The sequence below is a fragment of the Piliocolobus tephrosceles genome, chromosome 13, assembly GCF_002776525.5.
Source record: "Piliocolobus tephrosceles isolate RC106 chromosome 13, ASM277652v3, whole genome shotgun sequence".
NCBI classification, from domain to species: Eukaryota; Metazoa; Chordata; class Mammalia; order Primates; family Cercopithecidae; genus Piliocolobus; species Piliocolobus tephrosceles.
The window spans coordinates 101,049,052-101,056,967 of NC_045446.1; positions in this window are offsets into that span (position 1 = coordinate 101,049,052).

Consider the following 7,916-nt stretch of genomic DNA (forward strand, 5'->3'; position numbering starts at 1 on the left):
GCGCTCTGCAGCACCTAAGCTCAGCTGGCTTTCCTCCTCTGCCTCTGTTCCTGGGACTTGCTCACGGCTCACAAGGCAGCTTCCCACTGTCAGTCCATCAGCAACAGCCAGTTAGAGTTGGTCGGGTGTGAGGAGTGAGTCTATTCGTGAGCAGCCTGTCCCCTGTGCCACTGGCTTATTAAGCAGAACTAGGCATAGACAGCTGGGAATTCTCCGGGCGGCTCCTTTAAATTTCTCTTTGGAGAATGATAAGCATTCACCAGGAGCAAAGGTTACAAAGGCTGAAGTTTTCTCTCCATCCCCAGCATTTCCCAAGGGGGTAAAAGGAAGGATTAAAGCTACAATGGGCTTGGCTGCGCTTCTCCAGGAATAGCTGGAGGACGACTTCTGCTTGGTGAGCAGCCATTTATGCCACCCCAGTGCTGGTAGGTCACCTCTCCTGCGCTGGGGAGCAGGAGCTCAATGATTAACTAGAGGAGGTCATCTCTGGAGGACAGAAAGAGCCTTCTGATTTGGTTAGCCATGCAGACCTGAGCCTGGATTTTCCTTCCTACTCCACTTCGAGAGAAGGGTGGGCTCATTTCCTCAGTTCTCCTTCCTGCAGCAGGAAGAGAGAGTAGAAACCCAACTTCCCAGACACCGACTCCATTTCCACACAAAGCAGTATAGCCCAGACCTAAGGGTTCTGGAGCCACAGAGACCTGGTTTGAGTCCTGGTTCCATCACTTATCTGTTCTGGGACATTGGGCAAGTGCCTTAACCTTCCTGGGCTACAACTTAGTGATGGAAATCAATGGAGTAAAACCTCATTCAGAACATTTTTTCAAAACTGATGCCATCCTGGGAACAACTTGCAGAATGCTATTTTTCTTGCACTGATCAAAAAAAGGTTAGTTACACTAGGTGTCATCCCAGGGAATCAGGTCTCATCACATGGCCCACACCATCTGAGACCTTTTCAGATCCTCTAAGATGCTGAGACAAGAAGCCATCTGGTCTTGGAGGGAATGGAGATGGGCATTGTCAATGACACGGAAGTCTGAGAAGTGTCCTATTCATGCCTTTGGAAAAGACTTCTCTGCCTGTCTGGTTTTTATGCTCTCCCCACACTTTAGGAGAAAATAGTGGTTTTGCTGACTTCATCTGGTCACCTCTGCAAATTCCCCCAACCCCTGTTATTTTGTGTCTTCTGTGTACCAGATCCTCTGCTGGACTACCTACATACACTATCTCATTTTTGTCTCCATAACCAAACCAATGGAGTAGGTATTATTATCCCATTTCATACATGAGAAAACCGAGATTCAGATAGATTGAGTCAACTGCCCAAGCCAGTAAGTTAGAGCACCATAATTCAAACCTAAATCCGTGTAATTCCACAACCTATTCCATAGCCTGCGTCTTCTTCCCCTAGGAAAGTGCCTGGATACTTCTGGAACAGAATTCTCCTGGGGTGGGTGGTTCACATAACTGACCCACTTCATCCCCACTCAGCAAAATGAGAGTGCCGTTGACTCTGACAACAAAATGCTGAACTGGAAAGCTCTGCAGTAAAACGTGGTGCAGAACAGAGAAAGAACTAAGACATTCTGCACAGATGGTATCATGCCCTCTATGAGGAAACTACTCCAGCTTATCTGTGTTTCAAATGATGTCTTTGAACTATTTGTTTTAAATGCCCTAAAAAAAGTGGAAAGGCTTCTTTGGACAAGAAAGAGCTTGGAGTTGCTAGGCTGTTCTACATTCAATAGGCATTTATTGTGCAGCTACAAAATGCTGCACCAAGCACCCGGCAGTGGAAAGGTGATTCAGACACAATTCCTTTGACAAAACCTCAAAATCCCATATGAAGTTCTCTTTTATAAAGTAAATCAGAAAAGATGCAAAAGTTGAAGTACAAAAACAAAATAATATAAATGCAAGCAGTAAAGTGCTATTGACTGTAAATAAAAGCACTTAATAAGTGGTTGTTGTTTCTATTCTTCTCTCTAATAAGTGTATACAGGTGGCTAAATGTTTTTGTTGAGCTCTGAGGACCTCATTCTGTGGAGTGACTCAGAAAGTCTCTCAGTGTTAGACTGGAAACACGTGATGTTCAGTGCATGCTATGCTTGAAGTGTTCCCAGGTATTTAGTTCCAGGTAAATTTTACTGTTTTAAAAAATTGTTTTTACTTGCTATTAAGTGTGTTGACCTTGGACAATTTATTTAATACCTGTATGCCTTGCTTCCTTTTCTGCAAAATGAGAGTAAGAAAGGTGCTTACCCCATTGGCTTTTTGTGAACATTAAATGAGATAATATGTGGGAGAAAAGATGTTTTTAAATAATCAGTTCTTAGCAGTTGGTCATTGTTGTGACTTACATCATGCATAGTTAAATATTTTTTAAATAATCAAAATTTATTTTCTTACAGCAAAAAGGAGGTACTGAATTGTGAATCCATTTTCTCTGCTTTCAGTTATTTCTACTCCTGAGAAAATGTCTAAGTTCTTAGGGTCCAGAACTACTTCCCGAGACTGTGAGTTCTTCCTACATTTTCACATGCGCATGAAACACCTGTGGGTCTCCTTCAAGCGGAGCTTCTCACTCGGGAGGTCTGGGGTCAGGCCTGAGACCTTGCATTTCTAACAAACTCCCAGTTGATGCTGGTGCCACTGGTTCTGAATTAAGATGCTTGTTTACCTAGTGACAGCAATAAAAATTGTAGCAATGGTGTCCAGAGGTCAACAGCATACTTTTATAGGGCTAGTCGAATGAACCCAAACATACAAAATGAAGGCAAACCTCACAATCTTCTTGCAATGATTTATTACTCTGAGAGCTCATTTTAGGTGGGATTGTCTCCCCCCAGAGCCTGATTCCTAAAAGTTGTCTATGACTTTGAAATTATCGTTTTCCTTTTGGAGATAGCACAATGTAAGAGCTAAGAAGAGAATGAGAACCAGAGTCCCTCCCAGGTGCGTCTCTAGGTATGTAAGCTAAGGTAAACTACTTAGCCTTTCTTAAGCCTCGGTTTTCTCATTACAAATAGGCATGTACAGAACATTGGCTTGCCTCCTACAGTTGTTTGAGGACTCAATGAAAATGTACGTGAAGCAGTTATCCTGGTGCCGGTGCCTGGTATGTATCAAGGGCACCAGAAACATTAGCTATTTAACCTTAAGGTTTCGAATCCACCCTTCCCTGGAGACTTCTTGTTCCCTACTTTCATGCATCTCTGCATCATGGTCATAACCCATAGCAATGAAAAGCCAAAGTTTCACTCTTTGAAATTGGGATCATGGTGTTTGTCTGCAATAATATCCTAGGAGTAGAGCTAGAGAATTTGTTTTGGGTTTGGTTTGTTTTTGTTCATTTTTCAGACACGGTGAGTCAGAAATGTAAGACTCAGAGCTATTTTTAGTTTTTCAAGCCACTAAGAATTCTGGTTGCCAGCAAGGGAATAAAGAAATCCAGAGAAGGGGGAGTGCTAGACTTGCCTGCTTGCTATCCAAAACCACTTGTTTCGTTTGAAAAAGGGTCTGTGCAGCCAAAACAAGCAGCTGTGGCTGCTAACACTGGCTGAGAGTAGGCACCAGCCATCCAGGAAAGAGACAAGGCAACCATCATCTACCAAAGCTGCTTCAACAGCAGATAGATCAAAGAATCAAAAAATGCATCCCAGGAAGGCTGGGTGAGGAAAGACAGTGCTCTTGCCTTGGTATTTGCAACAAAGTCACAGATCAGAACAGGAAGATCAAATCAGGAAGGTCAAAACCTTGCTGAGAACCATGTGGACAGATGTCCAGGACATGGTCGCTGGCCTCAGGGAGCCCACAATTTTATTAAAGAAGCAAGATTGTCAGAAGTAAGGACCAAAACTAGTGTATATAGAGAAAGGAGAAAGATTGAGAGGAAAGAAGAGGAGAATCAAGGAGGCAGAGGTTAAAGGAAGGAAGGGATAGAAAAGAAAAGAAAAAGAAAGAGGGAAGGAGAGAAGGGGACTCTATTTCATGACTACATCACAAGCATTGACGAAAAGAAGAGAAATCTGTGAAGACACGAAAGCAGGCACTGTGTGTTGCATCCTGACACCCCGGGAAAAAGGAAACAACTCACTTTAAAAGCCACGAAGAAGAGACGCTCACTCAGAGAGAGACATGATGGGTTTTGGCAGCTTGTCATACTGGGGAGGGCAGAATTGGATTATGCTGTGGTTTGAATGTGTCCCCTGCAAAAGTCAGCCAATGTGATAGTATTAAGAGATGACGCCTTTAAGAGGTGATTAGGCCATGAGAGCTCCTCCCTGGGGTTTGGAATTAAACAGAGGTTTGGCACAAGGAGTTGGCCCCCACTTGTCCTTCCGTGTTCAGCCATGAGGACACAGTGTTCCTCTCTCTGGAGGATGCAGCGTGAGGGCGCCATCTTGGAAGCACAGCGCAGCCATCACCAGACACCAAACCTGCTGGTGCCTTGGTCTTCCCAACCTTCAGAACTGTGAGAAATTTCTGTTCTTTACAAATTACCTAGTCTCGGGAATTCTGTTGTAGCAGAACAAAAGGACTAAGATAAGTTACCTTTTCTAAAAGGAAAACTTTGATAAATATTCTTTGTCCTCTATTCCTTTCACCTATACCCCATGAAGCTGAGGGGATAGGGGGAGTAAGAGGAGGAGCTGAAACGAAGAGGTCAGCAGCCCCTAAGCCCCAGTCAGAAGCCTCCAAAACTGTCAATCAACCCACTGTGTCTCCAGCCCTGGGCCTGACTCAGGCAACCATCTCCTGCCTGTTCTCCAGCCTCCTCTCTCCATCCTTGCTTGTGATGTAGTCATGGAATACACTCCATACTCTTTTCCCCCCTCTTTCCTTCCCTCTTTTTCTTTTGTTTTCTCTCTCTTCCTTCTTTTATCCTCCTCTGCCTCCTTGATTTTCCTCTTCATGTTTCCTCTCAACCTTTCTCCTTTCTTTTTACACTCTAGTTTTAGTCCTTACCTCTGACAATCTTGCTTCTTTGACAAAACTTTAAACTGAGATCTCAGACTGGCATGCAACCTGATTAGTAGAAATCTGCTCTTCCTGGCCTAGTGCAGTTCGTTATGCAGCCTCTCTTCCTCTTCCCCCAGAACCTTACAGCAGTCAGCATCCACATACGTCTGCTAACAAGTGCAAGGCCAAATGAAGAAAACACTAAGAATGCACTCACAAAAGTGACAGCATCTCCTCTAGCCACTTTGAATTTTCCCCTCATTTACTGAGGAAAATAAAATTCCCATTTGATCTACATGTCTGCCACCGCTAAGGAGTCGTTTTCCATTTTCTGAAACCCAGAATTAACCAGAACTACCTTCCCCACTGTCACCCAATTCTGTGTTGTGTTCATCAGAGCTGTTGGCTGGTCAGCCAGGTTTTTGAGAATAAAGTTGACTTCAGGCTGAAATAGTCAAAATCAAAACCTCAGACCCTTTTGATGATTCCCTAGTGACTCTTCATATATAAGCCCAATAAATGTCTCCACAGAAACACCTTGCAGCCCATTTATGAGCTTTTTTAGCAATGGCTCTCCAGAAAATTTTTCCACCCCCCGAAATAGTCAATCTACCCCATCTGCTCCATGGCAACAGACCAGTGGTGCCTCATATCATTAGCCAGTGTCTCATAACACATCAGGGTTTTGGCCTAAGATTGTTCTCTGAGATACACTATGCAAATATCCAGTTGGTATCACCAAGCAACAGGAATTTAGTTGGGAAAAGCACAGGGATTGGGAAGTCTGAGGAAGGGCTCAAGGTCTCCAACTGGACAGCCAGCTCAGGACTCCTTTGTCAGGGTCTCTGGGGACCTGACTGAGGTTTTCAACAGGTAGGGTTTGATCCTAGTGCAACACTTTGTTCTTACCCTGGGTCTCTTAGATGAGTGATCTTGGCCAAATCACTTAAGTGATCTGAGATTGTTTGCTCATCACGATAATAATCATAATATTGCCAACCCCACATGGCTGTTGCGAGTGCCCAGAGAAAGAAAAGGTAAAGGAATGTGACCCTCTTGACATGAGAAAGGAGGCTAAGAGAAATTCAGGAGCTTACCCAAGTTCATACAGGAGGCAAGCTGTGGTTTAAATCTAAGTGTGTCTGACACATATTGTGTTCTGTTTCCACTAAGCCCTGGATATAAGATGAGAAATATTATGTTTATTTGCATATTGCTATACGTAATGTCCAAATGTATGCTTCATTTGCACATATGATTGCTACAGTCTCTCATCTGGGATACAGTTCCCAACTCGGTAATACATTTGAGCTAAACTCTCCTCAAGCCCAGCTTCAGCCCAGCAGAGAATTTTTAGGGACAAAGTCTCATCAAAACACACAACCCTTCTGAGCAATCAGGTGAAGCATAGAGTTTCAAAAAGCCCAAACTTCACTCAAATGTCCTCTCGTAGCTCAGGATGGGAAGCTAGGGACTCTTCCAAGGGTAAGCAAGCCAGGAATCATGGCAGCTTCACACCACATTTTTGTATTCATCCTTGGCCACTCCCCACCATCCCCAACCCTGCTGCCTGTGCCCTATTCTAAAGCTCAGGACTCTAAATATTCCAGAAATAGCTAATGCCATTAAAAACAGTAATGAATTTTATGGAACACCTACCAAGGTAGGTCAGCCTCCTTGTGATATTTAATACTCAACATGAAACTAAAAGTAGGTTTGTTTTTTTTTTTACCATTCCCATTTTATGGTCAAGGAAATGGAGGCCTGGAGAGATGAGGTGGCCCACTCAGGGTCATACAACTAAGAAAGGTAGGAGAGGATTCAAATCTAGGTCCTCTTACACCAGACCCAGTGCCTGTCCCAGGGTGCTGTCAGTCTCATTGCTGTTGAAGGGCAGCGTGGGTAGCACACCATCCTGCCAGCCCCCCTGTAGCCAGGCCAGACTCTCAAAATGCAAAACTTGCCAGACAGGCAGGAATGCAAATGCGCACAGAGCCTGAAGTAGATCTGCCCTGACAGAAGTCACCCAGGTGGCCACTTGGCCATGGAATGTGCCCAGCTTGATAAGAAGGCAAATGCCTGGCATCTTGTGGGGCCAGGGTGTGTATCAACTTTCATTTCTGGGCTGTGGCAAGGCAGAAGCCGTATGTGGTCTTTGCCTGCCAGGACTGGCTGGCCCTGATGCCCACAGCCTGCCAGGCATGACAAGCCCGGCAGTCTTCCCGAAGGGGGGCCTTCTCTTGCCCCAAGCAACAGTCATAATGTCTTCCCAGCTGGGCACAGTTCCACAGCCCCAGAAAGCAGCAAGCAAAGGAATGCAGCTCCCTTTTGCCTCTGCCTTTCTGAACTCTACCCTTCTTTCAAGGTCAGCTCAAGCCTGCCCACCATGTTACAGGTTAGGTTCAAATGCCAATTCTAGCTGTATGGCCTTGGATGACTCATTTCACATCTCTTAGTGCCCTTTTGTGAATAAAATGGGAGTAAACATGTCCACTCCCCAGGGCTATGGTAAGGATTGAGAGGCCTGGTGAAAGCAGGCACCGGTAAATGCTAGGCAGTCCCCACTTCTCATAGTGACCTCTCTTCCCCGCATTTCAATTCCTCTTATCACCCACCTAATTCAACTTAGCATTTTATTAAACACTGACTCGCATATGTTTAGCTCATCATTTTGCATTCATGTGTAAGTCTTGTCTCTCTCTGATCTCCTTAGAACCAAGAATCAGGCTGTTCTTTCTCTCATTTCTCCATAGACCACTAAGCACAGTTTGGAATATGTCATATGACTCGTCAGTTGCTACTGGTAGGTCGGAGCTCCTAAGTGTATTGATAATACAGATTGATATCCTTAACCCAAAAATCCAAAATCCAAAGTTCTCCAAAATCTGAAACTTTTTTGAGCACCAACATGATACTCAAAGAAAATGCTCATTATCGCATTTCAAATTTTA